The sequence below is a fragment of the Zingiber officinale genome, chromosome 6A (genome assembly GCF_018446385.1).
Source record: "Zingiber officinale cultivar Zhangliang chromosome 6A, Zo_v1.1, whole genome shotgun sequence".
Classification (NCBI taxonomy): domain Eukaryota; kingdom Viridiplantae; phylum Streptophyta; class Magnoliopsida; order Zingiberales; family Zingiberaceae; genus Zingiber; species Zingiber officinale.
The window spans coordinates 8482633-8502422 of NC_055997.1; the positions used below are offsets into that span (position 1 = coordinate 8482633).

Here is a 19790-nt window from a genome sequence, read left to right on the forward strand (position 1 = left end):
CAAAAATTTTCTAGGTTATTATGATTCAGCTGTACATCTTCAACAGATCCAGTTTAGAACACTGCTGTCCATCTTTCAACCACTGAAAATAGCACTAAATCCCAGTGTTTATGTAAAATCTGCAGAGTTCAACAAATAGATTGATGTGAAGATGAAAACTTGACAATTCTGTATCAAATCTTGATTCTGAATATCAGTCAATCCATTTCCTTATTTTCTACAATTGCAGTTCTGTGGGCCGAACAGATTTCCAGCAAATCACATAACTATTTAAACACTACACTGATTTCCACAGCCTTATGTATAACTGATCCAGCTCTTCAAATTCAGTTCAAACATATCAGAATTTGCTTCCAGATTCAGCTTCAAAATTAGAATTCAGACCGTGAATTCACCCATACATTGAATGGATAGCTCAAATGCCCTTAATTCCATTTATCCTTGGTCAACAACAACCATCTCTGATAACCTTTCAGATACTGCTCAGAACTAGTGTGATACTATCCTTTAGCTTTCACATTTAATATTGAATCAAAATAGCTTAAAGTCCATTCATTTCAGATTCGAATAGCAAGAAAGCTTGGCTCAAATCAGCAATTTCCCCTTGGCACAGAACTAATCAGCTTCTTCCAATTCCCATATCAAAACTTCCTCAACAGCAACAATATTAATTTCCTGTCTAACATCAACCATTTCCGGTCTACTACCAATTCTTTCTCAATCCTTCTGTATTATAGCAGGGAGATCTTAGTAAAATCTTCACCAGGAATTTCAGCTTCCAAGTGCCTCAAATCTTTAGACAAAAGCTTGGCAGTGTTCTGATTACAGATTCTAGAAATTCCAAATTCCCAATTAATGGAACTCATAAAAAGAAAACAACACCATTTCTCACTAAAAATATAAGAGCTTAACTTGAGATTCTCAATTATTTGAAAACAGTTTCAAAGAGTTTGGTACAAGAGATGAGTTTCTCTTCTCTTTGAAAGCTGCTGCAGATTCTGTCTTTCTCATCCTCTGTTCTGTTTCTTCTTGCTAATTAATTTCTAGCAATAAGGCAGCTTGAGATTCCTACACTTCAGTACTCAACAGCTACATTTTCAGCAATTTCAGTAAGCACTTGTCAGTTTCCTCATTTCTGAGAAAAGAAGTTGAAAGTATCAAAACTGATTCTGCAAACTTGATTTGTAAAAGTTGAGATGCTCAATTTCAGATTAAGATCATTAAAAGGCAATCATAAGGAAATTAAATTAAGCTCTTGTGTTCTCAGAAATTTAGAGGCAATACAGAATGGCTTCCATGGACACATCAAATGGCTCTTATTTCTGAAATTGCTGCCCAGAAAATATTAATTCATTCCATAACAGTTAAATTCCAGAAATTAAGCTTCTAGTTCCCTTTGCTAATCAAATGTTCTTCGTTGGAAAAAGGTTTCTATCTCATTCCAAATGTTAGGATCTTGCACTAGCATTGGAAAGCTTTTCTCAGCAGCAGCTATCATTCCACTTTGCTGATTTCTTGCACTACAATGGAGCTGGACAATTTCAAGAACCTGCTTACTTGAACTTTTACAAACCGAATGCTTATAACAAAATTTGGCACACAACTGATACACCACTGCACATTCTGTGAAATTCCAGCACTTCAAAAACCATTTCCATTCCCTCTGTTTCCTAATTCTTTCTAAATTAAAGGAGCTTTCTGAGATGGAATTCATATATTCAATCCCTGATTAAGAGTCCAGATCTACGAGTTACTTCAGAACTGGCAGAAAATATCACATGTCAGCCACATCTTCATTTGAATATCAAATTTCAGCCAAGCTTAGTTTCTGAAAATTCAGAACTTCATTCCTGCAGATTTTCATCATGCATTCAAACTCAGATTCAGCATTGCCATTACTCCACGGTAGCATTCTTGCATTCTTCATTAACATTTTTTTTTAAATGTATGCACATGTTAAGTAGCTTGTGGTATACTAAACAACAACCTTTTAATTTCTGATATTGCACAAGAATACTACCACCCAGCTAAATGCAGATGCAACTCACAGCCATATTTCCTACTCTGGAACAACAACAAATCATGATTCTGAATTCTGCACTCTCAGCAACCACTTCAACACATCCAATTCCTTACAGATTTCGAAACTGATTTATGAAGTAGAAATCAGTAGCAAATCTAAACAACTTGAGTTTGAGCTCTTGTTTATTCAATACTAAATGAGATCTTTTAGTAAGCTGAGCTGCAGAAATTAGAATTTTCTGAAGTCTGAAGTGCAGGAACTCTCTGAAATGAATCTGAAAATTTGCTGAAATGTGCCAAGTCTCATGGGGATTTATCAATAAACCTCAAGAGAAGCCCTACATGTATATTGTCAATTGAATTCGGAGCAGCAATAACTTGTATTACATTTCTGCACAGAAAGGAATTCAGAAAAATGAAGTCACAGAACCCAATTTCTGTAAACAGATTTTTTTTTATTTCTGAAGCTGTAGTGTGGAGTAGAATTTGAGGTTGGTTTGCTGAAGAAAGAATGCTGAACTTTTGCTTCAGTAGATATGCAACTGAGATGGGTTTGCAACTTCACAACCAATCAAGGAGATATATGATTGCTACTGATTTCTGGCATACAATGTATATAACCTTTGCACTTCTCATGTTCTGCAGTTCTCAGATTCATGTTCTATTGTAAATTCCATTCTGAATTTCCTCCACATTCAAATTGAAAACAAAATAGAAATGTTCAAAATCAGTTATGTTCAAAATGGTTGTGGCTTCTAGATTCAAGCAGTGTAGATTTCTATGGTTTCCTTGACTGGCAGTGTTCAGCATGGCCAGATTTCAGAATTCAGAATTCAGTAATTTCAAAACTTTCTCCCAAACCTGCCAATGATGTTTTGAATGTATCACCATAGTATCAAATTCCAAAATTCAAAGCTAATTGTGCTTGTTCTTCACATGAGTAAGCTTAAAGAATCCTTTCATTTAGCATTGCAATCTTAAAAGCACTTCATTCATGGCAACAATTTCAGCATTTTCTTTTCTAGAACAGTAGCATCCCAACTTTAAAAACTTTAAGCATTTAACTCCATTACATCTTCCCAAAACTTCATCTTTGGCTTGAATTTGAATCCCATCCATTAACAAATGAATCCAAGCATTCAAAAGCTCTATACATCTCCCCCACACTTAATCCTTTGTCATTTTGCCAAATCTAACTCATCAAGCATTCAAACAACACTCTCAATGAAATAATGACAAGCAAAGATAATCAAGGGTTTGAATGCTAGATGATCCTGTCCGAATGATGAACCAATGGACGCTGGGCACGTGGCACTATCCGGTGGCTGACGTGGATCTTCGGCTGGTTGCACGAACCTCTGGCGAACCTGCACAGAAGTCGGGCCGGGAAGGGGTTCCCGGCGGCGACCCTCCGATGCTCAAGTCAGGCAAGCAAGTAGTGAAAAAAGTGGCTCCAAAGATGTCTCACGCGTACCTCCGGCGAAGTATAAGGCTCTTTATATAGAGCGGTGAAAGAGCTTCTGCACGTCCACCGAGGCGCACATGTGTCCGCAGCCCATACCTCAGTATGTGTCTGTCAGAAAGCTTACCTGACGCTATACTGCTACGGTCCAAGCACGTCTTCGATAGGACAACAGAACACCCCGTTGTCAGACTTGGAGCATGGCCTAGCCATATGACTTGACAGCTGTCAGAAGATGTTCTTGTCCCTCTCTACCGATCACAGGCCAAGGCGTCCTGCAAGCCGGCTGGACGGGGAGTCCATCCGGCCAGCCCTCATCTTAAGCGCTGGCCAGACGGCACTCACATCCCGTCCGGCCTGCCGTTGGCATCGATATGCTGGGGATATTTTCGGTAGGGTGCCATGTAGGGACTGTTTAGCAGTGTCACCTTCTCTTAGGCCTTCCGCTCGGCTCTTTGCTACTGTTCAATTGAGCGTCGGAACCCCGACTTCTGTCGGGGCGACTTTTGCCATCAGCTATACACCGGTAGGCCGGCCGGGAGGTCGGCCCCTCCTTCTCCGATCGGCCACCTGGCCTTTTGACTCCCGCGTGGCATTGACCCCTCAGAATGGGGGTCCCTTGTTCTAACCGCCGGATCACTTGCCTCCCCCTCAAGTCTAGTCGAGGGAGGCGAAGTCCGACTGACTGGACTGCCGATCTGACTGGATAACAGCCGCTATACTAGTCTGCTCGGCTAGGCATAGAGATGCACATCCGGTCGGCGGTGTCTTGCTCGTGCCTTGTATTCCCTTGAAATTCCTATCAAATCCTTTCCCTAACTGCCAAGCACGTGCGCCGCGCACGGTAAGGTGCGCTCATTAAATGCGACCTGTGTCCTGCTGACACGTGGTGACCCTGCTCTTGTCAGCGTATGGCGGTGGCGTTACCTCCGATGGGACAGCAGCCGTTTGAAATGAATAGCTGGATGATGACCTCGTTCTTTGTGACTTGAATCGGACGGCGACGGCCGTTCGACGCTAACGTTATAAATCTCGCGGCCAATTCTCTCCGCCGCCTTCTTGTTTCATCGACTTCGCCCTCACGCTACTCTCTCTGCTCCGGCGATCCTCATTCCCTGCCTGTTTGGTGCGCTCGCCATCTTCTTCCTTTCCTCGATCTTTCTAACACCCGTAAGCCCTCCTTTTCAGCTCCCCACCTCCTATATTGCTTGCTTTTTCATTCTGTTGGCATTTTCCTTTAGCTTTTCTGTCAATATCTCTTCTGTTTCGGCCATGGCGAGTACTTCTACGCCTACAGTCGGCGCTCCTGGTCTCTGGTATACGACCATGGAGAGCCGATTCGATGAAGAAGACGCACTGCGTCTTATTCGAATTTATGAAATTCCGGCCGACCACGAAATAGTTGTAGCTACTCCTTCCGATCGGCCTAATGATCCGCCGCCCGGCACCATTTGCTTCTTCCGTGATCAATTTTTGGCCGGGCTGCGCTTTCCTCCACATCCGTTCATCATCCAAATATGCAACCACTTTCGACTCCCGCTCGACCAATTAGTCCCGAACTCGATTAGGTTGCTGAGCGGGGTGATAGTCCTTTTCAAGTTGAACGATATCCCCTTGGACCCCCAAATCTTCCACTATTTCTTCTACCCAAAACAATCCGAGTGGGGGACCTTCATATTTCAATCTAGGTCGGGTTTCGTCCTATTTACCAACATGCCGAGCTCCAATAAGCATTGGAAGGAGCATTTCTTTTTTATGCGTCTTCCCGAACGGCCGGCCTTCCGAACGAAGTGGCAGACGGCGGTGCCGAACCAACCGGGTCTTGGCAAATTCAAGAGTCATCCGGCGTATCTTCATGCGGCCAACCAGCTGGTCGGCCAACGTTACGATATCGACAAGTTGCTCCTTCCTGGAGTAATGTATATATTCGGCTTGTCTCCCATCCAAGCCGATCTGCCTTGCAGCATGAGTAAACGATTCTTATCTCCCCTTTTTCTTTTGTTCTAACTGATTTATTCTTTGTTTCTGCAACTGAAGTTATGTGGCGTGCTAAGGCAACCGAAAAGCTCAAGCTGAAAGCCGCCAATATTGAGGCGGTGAAGGACAAAGAGGCAGCCGAACGGGGTTTGGTTCTGGCCGGCTCAACAACTGAAGGGACCAAGGGAACTCAAGTTGCTCCCGAGGCTTCGGCCGCCCGCGTCTCTACTGACGAGGCCGCGGCCCATATCACATCTGTCCAGGCCAAGGAGGAGGGCCGATCGGCTGACGAGGCGCCTTTGGTGACTCGTAAACACCGTCGGCTAGAGCAAGCCGATCAACACCATCCATCGGGGGAGCATCTTTCCGAGCGGAGCGATGATGCTCCTGTGGTTTTTGAGGCGGTCTCCTCGGAGCACACTCCGACTCAGCTTGACTTGCCGCCGACCATCGCTGAGGCTCAACCTTCCACCACTCAGACTCTACGTCGTCTTAGGCGACTGGGCGACCGTCCGGTCGGATGTGGAGCTCATGCTGCGCAATAATTGGTGAAATTCCGGGCAGCTCATGTGTCGACCAGACGAAGACATCATGGTTTCTTCTAAGGCATTGGATCACCTCCTCTTTCTGATCTGCCTCTAGATCGGACGCGATGAATGTCGTGGCCTCCGATCGGGTCGGGTGTATTTGCACTTCCTCTTTTTCTTCGTAAACTAAAGAGGGTGGCTTTTCGGTGATGGCGTTTACCTCGATCAGGGGCGTCTTCCGAGCGGCATTGGCCTCTGCTCGGACCATCTCGACGTAGCATCGCCAAGCTGCCAGTTGATCTCCCCGTACTTCTCCCACTTTGTCTTCGACAGGGAACTTGATCTTCTGGTGGAAAGTGGAGACGGCCGCCCGGAAATCGCTGAGGGCCGGTCGCCCCCAAAATGACGTTGTACGCTGAGAGAGAGCCCACCACCACGAAGTTTGCTGTCTGCGTCCTCCTGAGCGGCTCTTCTCCAAGAGAGATAGCCAGCCGGATTTGTCCGACCGGCTGGACTTCATTACCCGTGAACCCGTAGAGGGGGGTCGTCATGGGTAGCAGCTCGGCTTGATCAATTTGTAGCTGATCGAACGCCTTCTTAAATATGATGTTGACTAAGCTTCCTGTGTCAACAAAAACGCGGTGAATAGTATAATTGGCTATTACCGCTTTAATGAGGAGAGCGTCATCGTGGGGTACTTCAACTCCTTCCAAGTCCCCAGGCCCAAAACTGATTTCAGGTCCACTCGCCCGCTCTCTGCTGCAGCCGACTGCATGGATCTGGAGCTGCCGGACGCTTGCCTTTCTTGCTCGGTTGGAGTCTCCTCCGGTCGGCCCACCAGCTATGATGTTGATTTCGCCTCGGGAAGTATTGCTTCTATTTTCTTCTTCCCGAGCGGATGGTCGGGACCGTTCTCTTGACATTCGGTGATTCTCCAGCCTCGGAGAGCGATGCCGATCGGGAGTCTGTTGTTGTCGCCTGTCTTCCTGAGTCCGATCGGCTTCATGAGTTCTCTGTCGCCTGTCGACTGAGGGAGACCGTCGGCCGCCATTCCGGGGAACGGGATGAGCCACGAAGGGAAGACTTCGACAATCCCTTGTGTTGTGCGTATCCGTCCGGTGGAAGGAGCAGAACATCGGGGTTCATTTCTTCTTTGGCTTGGGCCGGGCGGCAGCTACCTCTTGCACGTGGGACCTGGCATGGGGGGAGAGGATTGCTTCGGCCCTTGGTCCTCTGGGCGGCTGATGAGCGGCGTGTTGTTTCCGCTCGGCAGGAGGAGCCCGCTCGGTTGGAGTTTCTTTTTTCCTGCCCGCTTGCGCTTCCTCCACGTTGATGTATTCGTTGGCCCGGTGTAGCATGTGATCATAGTCTCGGGGTGGCTTCCGAATGAGCGATCGGAAGAAATCTCCATCCACGAGGCCTTGTGTGAAGGCATTCATCATGGTCTCCGAGGTGGCCGTTGGAATATCCATTGCCACCTTGTTGAACCGCTGGATGTAAGCTCGGAGCGATTCACGGGCTTCTTGTTTGATGGCGAACAGACTAACGCTGGTTTTTTGATAGCGCCGACTGCTTGCGAAGTGATGGAGGAAGGCAGTCCGGAAGTCCTTGAAGCTTGTGATGGATCCGTCCGGCAGCCTCCGAAACCAACGTTGAGCCGATCCGGATAGGGTGGTGAGGAAAACCCGACACTTCACCCCATCTGTGTATTGATGCAGGGTTGCCGTGTTATCAAACTTACCCAAATGATCATCCGGATCGGTGGTTCCATTGTACTCGCCGATCGTCGGAGGCACGTAGTGCTTGGGCAGAGGGTCTCGTAGAATAGCCTCTGAAAATTAGCGGTTAATCCGCTCGGGCGATGAGTCCGCTTGAGGGGCTTTTCCTTTTCTGTCATCTCGTCTCGGCATTTCATCGGAAGAAGATCCCCGATCTCTATGAGCTGCTGCGGCTTCGGGGGTGCGGAATAGGGCCCGATGAAATGCAACGGTGGCCTGTGGTGCTTCCGCTCGGCCACCAGATGCTGACGTTGCTTGCTGCTCCGGCCGCTCAGCTGTTGCTTTCTGTTTTTACTCCACAAGCTTGGCGGCCCTCAACTCGATCAGAGCGTCGAGTTCCTCCGTTGAAAGCGTCACCGTGTGTTGTCGTCCAGCCTCGTCCATTGTTTCCGTTCGGATGCAGGAGCATTCCCACAGACGGCGCCAATTTGATCCTGTCCGAATGATGAACCAAAGGACGCTGGGCACGTGGCACTATCCGGTGGCTGACGTGGATCTTCGGCTGGTTGCACGAACCTCCGGCGAACCTACACAGAAGTCGGGCCGGGAAGGGGTTCCCGGCGGCGACCCTCCGACGCTCAAGTCAGGCAAGCAAGTAGTGAAAAAAGTGGCTCCAAAGATGTCTCACGCGTACCTCCGGCGAAGTATGAGGCTCTTTATATAGAGCGGTGAAAGAGCTCCTGCACGTCCACCGAGGCGCACACGTGTCCGCAGCTCATACCTCAGTATGTGTCTGTCAGAAAGCTTACCTAACGCCATACTGCTACGGTCCAAGCACGTCTTCGATGGGACGACAGAACACCCCGTTGTCAGACTTGGAGCATGGCCTAGCCATATGACTTGACAGCTGTCAGAAGATGTTCTTGTCCCTCTCTACCGATCACAGGCCAAGGCGTCCTGCAAGCCGGCTGGACGGGGAGTCCATCCGGCCAGCCCTCATCTTAAGCGCTGGCCGGACGGCACTCACATCCCGTCCGGCCTGCCGTTGGCATCGATATGCTGGGGATATTTTCGGTAGGGTGCCATGTAGGGACTATTTAGCAGTGTCACCTTCTCTTAGGCCTTCCGCTCGGCTCTTTGCTGCTGTTCAATTGAGCATCGGAACCCCGACTTCTGTCGGGGCGACTTTTGCCATCGGCTATACACCGGTCGGCCGGCCGGGAGGTCGGCCCCTCCTTCTCCGATCGGCCACCTGGCCTTTTGACTCCCGCGTGGCATTGACCCCTCAGAATGGGGGTCCCTTGTTCTAACCGCCGGATCACTAGATGAAATGAAATTGTTTAAAGAAAATTGTGGGAAAGAAACTAAAAATTAGGGTAGCATAAGAATGACAAAATCCTTCCTTACCACGCATACATATGCTATTATGGCTTTGAAAAGAAGCTAAGCAAGTTCTAGAGTTCAATTATTGCAAGCGCATGCCACACAAAAATAAAATAGTGTTTAGGCTTAAAGTGGCCCTCTCTAGGTATTTTTATGCAATCAAGCCCAATTGATCAAATTGGAATCCACCACCAAATTAACCAATATCATATAAGTAGAGTATCCAATCATGTCCAATGACCTAAAATTGATGATCAAATTTAAGAAACTTTTACCATCTTAAAAATATTACATAGAAAATTCCCATGGAGACTTTATTCAAATGACATGCTATGTATACCAAACTAAATGCAAAGTATGGAAGTAAATGTGGAAATAAAATGCAAAATGTAAAAATTAAGTGCAATTGCAAAGTATGTAACTAAAGAAATGCATAAAAAGAATTTTTTTAACAAAACATGAATTAAAATACATAAGAAAACAAAATTGGAAACAACTCCCCTTAAATTCTAGTGGTCGAAGAAGATTTAGTAAAAGAATCCACGCCGTAAATGGAGTAATCGTTGTTCTACTAAAATTCTTTTTATTCTTCATTTTTCTTTTCCAAGCTTTTTCTGGAGGACGGAGGCGGTTCAGTTCAAACATCCACTCCGGAAGCTTGTGTTCTCCTACAACATCATTAAAAGAAGATCCCTCCCATGTACATGTGGGGTAAAAAGAAAATAGGAGAATATTAGTGTGGGTAGAAAATTTAGCAAAGAATGATTCACAACTAATGAAATCAATTAACGGTACCTCTATTGAATTTTCTGATGAATCACAAAAAATACTTACCTTGTCGTTTTGAACGGTACCTGGAGTGGTGATTGTTACCACCTCTTCATCATGATGTGGCTCAAATTGTGGTTCTGGTGAATGTTCATCCTCATGTAGTGATTCTTGGGTACTTGGCTCCATAGCACAAGTCCCTACACTTACATCTTCAATTCTTGGTGGTTCTTGAGGTAATGCTTCCAATAAGCAATCCCCTACACTTAAATCATCTTCAACAATTAAATTTTCACTTCCTGCATTATTCACAACATCTAGAGCAACATCATTAGTAGAATCAAAAATATTTTCAACTACATCATCACAACAATAAAAAGTACTTAAAGAATCAAATGAAGAAGTAGATGCAGTGTCAGGCCTGACAAGATCTCCACAATCCATCTCTTCATTGGCGTTTTGTGTTTGTAACTGATGAATAGATGATGCAATCTGATCTAACTGATTCTGTATATTCTGTATCCTTGAGAATTGTTGCTCTTGGTGCTCATTCATTTGTTGCATAATCTCCTTGATTTTCCATGTTGACTCATCCAACTGAGGGTCATTTTGTTGAAAATATTGTGGCATAAAATTTGTTGAAACCTCTTGAAATCCATATGAACTCTGGTAGGTAGGATATGGCTCAATAAATGATCCTTGTACACTTTCATACCTGAAACATGAATTATCCACCCAATTAGCATTAAAACCATTTGAAAATGACTCATACCTATTTTGTTGATCCAAATTTGGGTAAAACTGATACTCAGGTTGAAAACACTAATAATTCTCCATTCCACCTCCAAAATTATGAAAATATGGATCCATGCTTAAGAAATCTCCTGTTCTTCACTTCAACACTAGAACAAATTGTTAGAAGACTCAAGAGCATAAAGTTTCAATCACATGAAAACATGAACAGTAAAAGCATTTAATAATTCAAGAACAAACCAACATGAAAATACAAAGAGAATAGGCAATCAACTCAATCAAGAAAAATGCTAACAAAATAAAATCACTCAATGATCATTCTAAAATAAACACACATTGCTAGTTATGTTCCCCGGCAACGGCGCCAAAATTTGGTGTTAGCCATTTTCATGTCACGTGGCACATCAAATTAATTAAAATTGAAACTCATTAAAATTAATACAAGCGTTGTAGCAACGAGTCCCAAGTCGTATTTTTCTTTCCAAGGGTAACTAATAAATGTGTGAGTACTCTAGAATTGATTCACATAGCAAATTGAATTCTTCTTCAATTGAAACTAAAATCAAATAAGGTTTACTCTTCTCTACATATCACTCTCTTCTTTACTTGATCACCTTTCTTCCAACCAAATGAACATCACTTAAGTGAGGATTTTTATGCATCATTGAATCAAATGGTTCAATTCCTATCTTCACAATCCACAATCTCATAACAAGGTACACAATCAAATCTCAAGTTAAGTTTTCTACAATTAAGCTCATTCACAGAAATAGATGAACTCATAAACTCCTTAAACAGAGGTAACAATCAAAACTAAAGTTGATCTATCTTCATTTAAGCAAGATCACAAGTTCAAGAACCAAAATCAGAGCTAAGAATTACTAACTACATTACAAGAGCCTACAATTATCATCATTAGTAGCAGAATAAACTTAACAACACTAAGGTCAATATCAATATCAGTATCAGGTCAATAATCTGGGTTTGAAAGCAAGAATTCGGAATCAAAAACATAAAATCTCAACAGAAATTGAAATTGCAAAGGTAAGTATCAGATCTGAAGATCTGAGCAAAGTTTGAACACAATTCAAAGACAAGATAAAGAAAAACAAAACCTAAACATTCCACAAACCAAATCGGAACAAATCTTCTCCACTTTGCCGAAACAAAGGTGCTCTCGGAAACCTCCCCTCAAACACCCAACAAGCAATCTCCAAGCGCTCTACTATCACCAGATAACGTTCATAGCTATTGGAAACCTCCCCTCAAGCTCGCATCTGACTGGTATCACCATCAACCGAAGAAAACAGAGCTTGACTCTGAGAATGCGCAAATCAAATCGATCGGCCAAATCTATCCAATGTAGCTGCGGAATGGGATGCGGAAAAGGTACAAAAACTCCAAGAAACCTCCCTCGAAGCTCTGGTGGATGCGGAGATCACTGATCGGAAACCTCCCCGATCGGCAATGTGGCGGTGGACAGAATCAAGGCGCGGCTGAGAAACCTCCCTCGGCTGCTCTCTGATCGCCGGAAGATGAACGCCGAAGCTTGATGATCGTCGTCGGAGAAGAAGCTAAGCTCACGGATCTGGAATCGGAGAATGGGAGTCTCGGCGTCGCTCGACGAAGATGATGGCACTGTAGCAAAATATCGCGAACCGAGCTCGTCTTCTGCACTGTAGCTTCTCGCTATTTAAACAACTCCCTCTCTGATCGGACGGATGAGAAACTTCTGAGCTAAATCAACGGTGAAAGTTTGCCCAAAATATGATCTGAAGGTACTGATGTTAATCTAGGGTCTGGATCTACTCTCCTGTAGGTCAGATCGATCAGATCATCACTGGATGGTCCAGATCCGCCCAGTCTTCAATGAACGGTCCAGATTAATCCGTCTGGGTCAATGGCTGGATGAACTCAGATCTGGATCAAAACTTCTGGATCTTCATAAATGGCTCAGATCTACTCCCCATTAAGTTGGATCGGCCAGATCTTCAACGGATGGTCCAGATCTGTCCTATTCTTGATGAACGACCCAAGACGACCCAAAGCTTGATCTTCTTGTTTGAACTCCGATTCAAGCCCAATTTCAGTCCAAATAGATCCAAATCCAAGTTCCTTTGATGCCTACAAAATAAGAATTAAATATTAGCACCAAATAACACCAAAAATAAGATAATTTGCAATTATGCCCAAAAATACACACAATGTACAAAATGTGATGTAACCATGATTTAAACTATGAAATCAACATCAAACCATGCATATATGAATCAAAATAATGCAATGAAAATCATGGTTATCACCATGCCGTCCATCGGTGGCACTAACTCCCAAAAGGATATCGAATGATATCCTGCTGTCTGTTTCTCGTTCGAACGAAATAGCCGCTTAGTTGGGAGTTCCCTGTCCATGTGCCCTCCCCTTCAAGTCTAGTCAAAGGAAGTCATGGTCCGACTGACTGAACTATTGCGTGATCAGGTTCCGTCCCCTTCAAGTCCCGTCGAGGCCTGATGCTTGCCAATCGGCCTTTAGTCTGATCGGACAAGCAAAGGCCGACACTTGGAAGACTTTCTCCTCTGTCTATCCCGGGCGAACGCAGGTTGTCCGAACGTCACCCTGATTTCTCGAGAAGCGTGCAAATCTCTTTTCATTAAGGCGGAGTAGGTTCCTATGCCAGCCGTAATTGCCGGCCCGTGGTAGCACGCCACGTGTCGCGCCCGCAACCGTCGTACGCCTAACGTGACAAGTATTGATGGCGGCATTTGGTGGTTTGAATTCAACGGTCGGATCCTCGCCTAGGTTTTCATGACCTAGATCGGACGACTCCGGTCTGCCGAGCCCCGGGTATATGAGCTCGCTGCCTCATCGCCTTTGCCACCCTTTTGCTGTCGCATTCCCGACCTTCGTGCTCCTGCGCCATGTGCTTTCCGGTGATCCTGTGTGTGTCGTCCTCCAGCAATCTTCCGTTCTCTTCCTCCGACGGCCTTTTGCGCGTCTTCTTCGACCATTTCTCCTTTCCTGCTCCGACGATCCTCATCCCATAAGCTTCTTTCCCTCCTTTTTCGCTTTCAATCTCCAACCTCCCCTTGTTCCTAGTGAACTTCCAGTGGTCCTTTCGCTCTTTCGGTCGCATTTCTTCCTTTGTTTTTGCTTTCATTTTTGCTATGGCGGGTTCTTTGGAGTCCCCCCCCCCATCGGCACGAGATCATCCAACCATCTCCGTCCGATCGGCCAAATAATCCCCGATCGGCACCATCTGTCTGTTCAGAGACCACTTTGTCGTTGGTCTACGATTCCCCATCCATCCTTTAATTATCGCTGTTTGTAAATACTTCCACATCTCCATCCCCCAACTCGTACCGAACTCTTTCTGTTTGTTGTGCGGCGTCACCATCTTGTTCTGGTTGCACGACATCCCTCTTACTCCTCGAGTCTTCCATTACTTCTATTACCCCAAGCAATCTGAGTTGGGGGCCTTCCTTTTCCAATCTAGAGTCGACCTAGTTTTCTTTGACAAAATATCGACCTCTAATAAGCACTGGAAAGAATATTTCTTGTTCATGCATCTCCTCGAGCGGCCAGAGTTCGCGACCCATTGGCAACTTTAAATGGCACCTCAGCACAACCTTAAGCGATATAAGAGCCGCTCGGACTATCTCCATGCGGCTTCCATGCTGGTCGATCAGAAATATCACATTCACAAACTATTGCTAGAGGGTGTATTGTACATTTTTGGCATGAGTCTGATCCACACCGGGCTGCCGACCAACCTAGGTATGCTCCCACTTTATCCTTTCCCTTTGATGCTAACTGATCTTTCTTTATCTTCTGCAGTCGGAGTCATGATGTGAGCACGGATGGCTGGCAAGTGAAGCTTTCAGATGCCGAGATCGAGGTGGTGGCCACCGAAGAGCTAGCGAGCCGAGGTCTGCAAGCAGTCGGCTCTCGCGAGGACCCACTCGGGTTGAGCGAGGAGACGCCCACAGAAATGGGCAAAGTCCTGGCTAACCATGCGCCAAGCGGAGGGGTCACCCCTAGCTCCTAGCCTCAGATGGAGCAGCACCAAATTATCCCAGCCGAGGAACCTTCTAGATCGGCCTCCTCCGACGTGCCACTGACCCGGCACAAGAGGCGCCAAGCGGAGCCGTCTTCGCGCTCCGCTACCTCGGACTCACAATCGGTCGAGAGGGTCGAGACTTCGACTCCAACTACGCTCCAAGCAACTGTGGAGGCATCATCGTCTGATCAAACGCCCTCCTTGGTCGAGTTGCCACAAGGGGCCATGATCGCAACGCCCGTGGCCTTCTTGTCACCACAACCAAAGCCTGTAGCAGTCCAACGGTCCGAGATCTTACCGACTTCTGGTCCAGCGACCTCCTCCCACTCGACTCCGAGCGGCCGACGATCTGTTACGGCGATCCTCCAACTATCAACGGAGGACTACAGCGAGTCGAGCGCCCAATCCCGGACCCCGAGCACCAGATCCTTATCCAAGGGTAGCTCGTCGAAGTTTGGGAGGACGCCAGGGCCCGGGCGTCGATGCTTCCTCCAGGCGCCTTGGCCAACAGCCATATCCAAATGGCCACCGGGGTAAGTTCTTTATTGTAAATTCATGGCTTATTTTCGTTCGACCCTGACCTTCTTTTGTTTAGCTGCAGTATTGGATAGAGAGCCTGGCCATGTGCCACAGGCTGGTACGTTTGGAGGATGAGTTCAGGAAGCTTAAGGTCTCGAGCGACGCCTCTTCCTCCCAAGGGTCATCCCTCTCCGAGGTCGAGAAGCTGAAGGTCGATCTAGAGAAAAGTAACAAGCTTCTGGAGGCCGAGCGAAAAAAGTCTGCCGACCATGAGGTGATTCTGGCTCAGTATAAAAAATAAGTCATCACTTTTGATAAAAAGATAGAGTCGGCCATCGCCCGGAAGCAGCGGGCCATCAACGATCTTGAATTAAAGAACTAAGAGGCCCGGAAGCTCGCCCAGAAGCTTAACGAGGCCGAGAATTTTTTGGTGGTGGAGCGAAACAGCCGCTCGATCGAGGAGAAGTCCCTTTGTGACCAGGTGGCCTCCCGGGATACCGCGCTAGCCACTGCCAAGGACGAGCTGGAGGGCTCCCACGCAGCATTGCGGATCTATCAGGACACCGAAGGGAGTAGGTTTGAAACCATGAAGGTAGCCTACCTCTGTTCAGACGCGTTCTACGACAGATTCACAGATCAAGCCCTTCGTCTTTTTGACTTGGCGATCGAAGGGACAATTGGCCAGCTTCACGAAGGGGGCCACTTGCCGACCGCTGTGACGGCAAAGTCATAAGTTGGGATAAGCTCACAGCCGCTCTGCCCGACAACGTGTTGGACTACTTAGAGTGAGGCTGAGAGCTTGATCTTTGTAACCCTTTTGTAAGATTTTCCAAGTATTAATGCATGCTCCACCGTTCAGCGTGACTTTTTCTTACTGTTTTCGCATTCCGTTCTTCGTCTAATCGTATTGTAGCCTCCTAATTCTTCCGTTCGGCCGTGATTTTTATGTGCATCCCGTTGATTCGCCTTTCTTTTCAAGTCGTTGGCCTGAAGTATTCTGGAGCATTCTCTTGAACGGACGCTTTATTTGCCCTTTTGGGGGCTTTTGGGCAACCCTTATCTATAGTCAGCCCTTCGAACGCCTGCGTAGTCTTGGGTTTGTCTAGTTGATGAAGCTTTGGATACGACGTCACTGCTCGACGGTTTAAAGCAGGCTCGTGTTTAACGTTGTTGCTCGACGATTTGGCGAAGACCCACATTTAACGTCGTCACTCAACTATTTGTGGAGACGAGGGTTTAAGGTTGCCGCTCGACCGTTGGTAGAGATGATGCTTTAAAGTCGCCGCTCAACCGTTGGTGGAGACGAGGGTTTAAGGTCGCCGCTTGACCGTTGGTGGAGACGAGGGTTTAAGGTTGTTGCTCGACCGTTGGTGGAGACGAGGGTTTAAGGTTGTCACTCGACTGTTGGTGGAGATGAGGGTTTAAGGTCACCGCTCGATTGTTGATGGAGACGAGGGTTTAAGGTCACCGCTCGACCGTTGGTGGAGATGAGGGTTTAAAGTCGTCGCTCGACCGTTGGTGGAGACGAGGGTTTAAAGTCGCCGCTCGACCGTTTAGTGAAGACTCGCGTTTAACGTCGCCGCTCGACGATTTAGTGAAGACTCACGTTTAACGTCGCTGCTTGACGATTTGGCATGTCGTTCGGCGCAAAGTGCAATAACCTTGGTTTTTTTATTATCCTGCATCAAAAGAGGACATACAAATACATTGTTTGCTCCAATTCATTCGCGCACCTTTCATCCTGCCCTATAGGGTTGGAGATGATTTGCGCTTCATGGCCTCTCGAGCTTCCTCCCCTCTTCATCCTCCAAATAATAGGTACCCGAACAGAGCTTCTGTAAGACCTTGAATGGGGCCGCCCATGGTGCCTCGAGCTTGGTGACATCGCTGACCGGCTTTACTTTCTTCCAGACGAGGTCGCCCTGGAAGGATCTTGGGATCACCCGCCGATTATAATTCTGCCTCATACGTTGTCGGTAGGCTAGCTGTTAGCCGAACTATAGCTTTTGCTCACGCTTCGTCCACCAAGTCAAGCTCCATTTGCCTCCGTTCGGCGTTCCCTTCGTCATAGTATTGCACCCGATCGAATTCTACCCCGACCTCCACCGGGATGATCGCTTCGCTGCCGTATACCAGGTGGAAGGGGGTCATGCCTGTGCCTTCCTTTTGGGTTGTGAGGATAGCACATAACACACTTAGGAGCTCATCTACCCAACTACCGCCGATGTGATCGAGCCAAGCATAAAGGATTTGGAGGATCTCCCGATTGGTGACTTCAGCTTGCCCATTGCTCTGTGGATAGGCCACGGAAGTGAAGGCCTGCTGGATACCATATCCCTTGCACCACTCCCTGAGCCTCTGACCGACGAATTGTCTTCTATTGTCTGAGATGAGTCGACGAGGGATGCTGAATTGGTAGATAATGTTCTTCTATACGAACTTGATGACCATCTGCTCAGTTATTTTGGCTAGGGGCTCGGCTTCGACCCATTTGGAGAAGTAGCCCACCGCCACAAGCAAGAACTTTCGCTGACCGGTCGCCATAGGGAATGGTCCTATGATGTCCATACCCCATTGGTCGAACGGACAGGATACAGTGGAAACTTTCATTTCCTTTATAGGCCGGTGTGAGAGGTTGTGGTACTTCTAGCAGGATAAGCACGTGGCTACCGTCCAAGCGGCATCCTCCTGAAGGGTCAACCAAAAATATCTGGCCAGCAGAATTTTCCTCGCTAATGGGCGGCCGCTCGGATGCCCTCCGCAAGATCCTTGATGCACCTCTCGCAGTTTGTAGTCAGCGTCCTCCGACCCCACACACTTGAGTAGAGGTCTAGAGAAGGCCTTCTTGTACAGCTGATCTCCGATCAAGGTGAACCGTCCGGCTCTTTTCCTCAGCAGGCGAGCCTCTTCCTGATCGGGCGGCGTAGCCCCCGTATGTAAGCATTCGATCAAAGTTGTCCTCCAATCATTTGGGAAGATGAGCCCCTCCATTCGGTCGATATGAGCCACCAAAGATACATGTTCGATTGGTTGCGCTGTGACAATTAGAGATAGCGCACGACCAGCTTGGCTAGCTCGTCTACAGCCTGATTCTTCGATCGAGGGATCTTCTGTATGACGACCTCCTGGAAATTGGCTTTCAGCTTGTCGAATGCCTCAGCGTAGAGCTTGAGCCGGGCGTTATTTATGACGAACGTCCCGGTCAGCTGTTGTGAGATCAGCTGAGAGTCCGAGTAGATGAGGACCCTGACAGCTCCTACATGCCGAGCGGCTTGCAAGCCAGCAATTAGTGCCTCATACTCCGCTTCGTTGTTGATGACTCTGTAGTCCAGCCGAATGGACAATTGCATCCGATCTTCTTGTGGTGAGATGAGCAATATGCCAATGCCGCTCCCGTGCCGAGTGGATGAATCATCCATATATATATCCTCCAAACGGCCTCTTTCTCGGGGCTTTGGACTTCGGTAACAAAATCGGCCAAGGATTGTGCCTTGATATATAGTCGTACGGGATTGATACTGGATGTCGAATTCACTACGCTCCGTCGTCCATTTGATCAGCCGGTCGGACTCCTCGGGATTGAGAAGGACTCTTCCCAAGGGACTGTTGGTCATCACTATTATCGAGTGAGCGAGGAAGTACGGGTGAAGCCTCTATGCGACGAGCACTAAAGCATAAGCTAACTTCTCAAGACTAGTGTAGTGGGACTCAGTATCTTTTAATATGTGGCTTAAAAAGTACACTAGTTGTTTTTCGCCGTTCTACCTAACTAAGGTCGAACTGACCGCATACTCTGTAGATGACAAGTAGATCCGGAGCGGTTCGCCAACACATGGCTTAGCTAGGATAGGAAAGGAGTTGAGATATTCTTTGAGCTCTTCGAACGCCCGATCGCACTCCTAATCCCATTGAAATTTTGCTGACGGGTGCAGTATTTTGAAGAATGGTAAGATTCAATCGGATGACTTAGAGATGAATCTAGACAACACCGTGATCCAACCAGTGAGACGCTGAACTTCCTTCAAATTTTGAGGCGGTGGCATGTCTTGCAGTGTTTTTATTTTTCTTGGCTTTGCCTCAATGCCCTGCTCGGTGACGATGTAGCCTAAGAAGCGCCTGCTCTTTGCACCAAACAGACACTTGCTCAGATTTAGTTTTATCTCATAGGTCCTGAGTGTCTGGCAAGTCTCCTTAATATATACACATAGGTCAGTAGCTCGGAGGGATTTTATCAGTATGTCATCCACATATACCTCCATGTTACGACCGATCTACCGTCAGAACACTTTGTTCATTAGTCTTTAATAAGTGGCCTCGGTGTTCTTGAGTCCGAACGACATGACGTTATAGCAGTACATTCCGTCGGTCATAGTGAAACTGACCTTTTCTTGATCTTCGCGGGCGAGCGGCACTTGATGACAACCTTGGTAAGCATTCAGCATGCAGATCAGCTCGCATGCCGTAGTGGAGTCCACCATCTGGTCGATCTAAGGTAGTGGGTAGAAGTCCTTCGAGCACGCCTTGTTTAGATCATAGAAGTCGATGAAGACTCGCTATTTGTTGCTCGACTTAGAGACGAGGACGACGTTGGCGAGCCAGCTCGA

General features: G+C 46.9%; 1 pseudogene; it reads left to right on the forward strand.

The window, feature by feature from the left end:
- The window catches only part of LOC121994588, a 74230-nt pseudogene that overhangs the window by 39308 nt on the left and 15132 nt on the right, over positions 1-19790 (forward strand).